At 48.0% G+C, this 2337-nt stretch overlaps 1 non-coding gene across 1 annotated transcript; it reads left to right on the top strand.

The window, feature by feature from the left end:
- Positions 1-843: 843 nt before the first annotated feature.
- Positions 844-916, top strand: EI90DRAFT_t238. Its single transcript has one exon. It is a non-coding gene; the product is annotated as a tRNA-Tyr (tRNA).
- The last annotated feature ends 1421 nt before the right edge of the window (positions 917-2337 follow it).

The raw sequence follows: 2337 nt of genomic DNA, 5'->3' as shown, positions 1-2337 counted from the left end.
GGGTGTGCCCTGACACCTTGCCAAGGGAGCAGAAGAAGTGGGAGACGAATTCTGAACCCCTATCAGAGGTTATGTGGGATGGAATGCCGTGCTTGGAGAAGACATGAAGGAGGAACAACTTCGCTAACTCCGGGGCTGTTATGGTATTGGTCATTGGCACGAAGATGCACTGCTTTGATAGCCAGTCGACAATAACCAAGATAGCTGTGAAGCCAGAGGAGTCGGGAAGTCGCTCAATGAAATCCATTGATATGGAGTGCCACGGGTGTTCGGGAATAGGTAGCTGTTTGAGCAAGCCATATGGCTTGTGTCGTGGGGCCTTAGTGTGGGTGCATGCTGTACAGGAGGACACATAGTCCTTGACGAACGTGCGGACTGTAAGAAACCACCTCCGCCTAATGCGGGCATTTAGTGTAATGGTAACACACTCAAGGTACCTATGCAGGGCTCTGCGGTTCAACTCCCAGAATGTCCATATTTTATGCATTAAGGTTCCTGAGACCACGTGTACAAATTCCAACATGGTGGACATTCTACGGAAGTCACCGAGCACACCCAAATCCGGTTGCTGCCACGTGAGATGGGCACGTGAAGTCAAGCATTAAATTAGCTGGCCTGACAAAGTTTCAGGGGGTGTAGCTCAGAGCACTAAGGACCCAAATCCGGCTGCTTCAGACCACATGATGTGGACATGTAGGAGATTAGCAGTAAGTCCGGCCTGAATATGAATTCAGGGGGTGACGGCTCACGGGCTGTTGGAAGCCCGGTGGTTAGGGTCACATGTGGATCACGGGCTCAATCCAATGTGAAGGGGGTGTGTAAGAAACCACCTCCGCCTAATGCGGGCATTTAGTGTAATGGTAACACACTCAAGGTACCTATGCAGGGCTCTGCGGTTCGACTCCCAGAATGTCCATATTTTATGCATTAAGGTTCCTGAGACCACGTGTACAAATTCCAACAGGCTCATAACCTAACGGAATAACTGCTTGCTCTAGTAGTAAAGCTCAGTCTCACTATATGCGCGAGAACTATTATATTACCTAGTAGTAAAGCTATAAGGTAATATACAATGAGTTATAAGATATAAGAAAGAAAGAAAGACAACTAACCTCAGTCTCACTATATGCGCGAGAACTGAGGAAAAGGGAAACTAATTCAAAAGATTGAATATAGTTTGTGGACTTTGCGGGTAAGTCCGAAGTGACCAAACTAAGTAAGAAGAAAAGGTGTTGTGACCAAGTAGTCACGCTACTGCGGGAATGTGGCTGTCCGGGCGAGTTCCTCGCTCGGATGTGGGAATGTGGCTGTAGGAAAACTCGTCCGGCCTCCCATAGCACACAGTTCCTCCAACACGGACGCCCGGCCAGGTCTACTCTCGGTGTAACAGATCCAAGGTTCGGTTCTGCCTGAAGTGGCCAGAGAGCGGGTGGTCATGCTTATACCTCAGGATGCGAAGCCGGAGGTCGTTGGCATTGGGGACGTAGATTCGGTTGTCTAGCCGTAATAGGCCATCTACATCTCGAGACCAATGGGAGTCCTCTGGGATCGGGCCGGCAAGGTAGTTGGCAATGGCAGGATCAGCAGGGAGGGCGGCTAGGATGTCTTCGTGGATGGCATCAACGTTGATGAGGGAGCTCACTCGTAGCATGGGTTCGGCAAGGTATGTAGCTCTTAGGGAGGATGCGAGCTGCTCCTGTGTGAACACCGGTCAGAAATTCTGAGGGTTTATGCGAGCGTAGTCCCTATCCCCCTCTTTGGGGTAGACGTTGTAGGCGGGATAATCGCCCATGCACAGAGCCGGCTTGGATACCCGCTTCCAACATTCAGAAACCACTTCCATTCACGTGACAACTCGATACGAATTTGGTATCTACAAAAATAGTGCTAATTCGTACGATTCCGACGATACCAAGAACGTCCCAATCGGTGGAGATTTGATGGAGTTCCGTGTTGGAGAAGTTAGGCACAGCAGGTCACGGGCATGTGCGGGCGTGGGAATCTCAAGCGGCAACCCAGAATTCCAGCCTCACTCGTTCCCACGGCGTCTAATAAATTGGTAAAAATGCCCATTGGCTGCGTAATAGTTTCATTCAGCCACATTTCCAATTTCGGCTCTTAATTCCGTAAATCCGTTGAGAAATCGCTTATTTTCTTTTATTTTCATATTTTGCCATCATTTCAGATATTGATTGATATTCTTTTATTGTTACTGTTACCCTTTTTTTATTATTTCGCCTAATAAGGTATGCAGGTGCCATATGGCACCAATATTTCCCATCTATTATTTCTAAAAATAATTATTTCTTATAATCCTGTACATACCGGATTTTTGAA

This window comes from Cantharellus anzutake (assembly GCF_015039405.1).
Source record: "Cantharellus anzutake strain C23 chromosome Unknown EI90scaffold_86, whole genome shotgun sequence".
NCBI lineage: Eukaryota > Fungi > Basidiomycota > Agaricomycetes > Cantharellales > Hydnaceae > Cantharellus > Cantharellus anzutake.
Note: the sequence above shows the minus strand (reverse complement) of the source record. Positions and strands in the feature narration are given on the sequence as shown.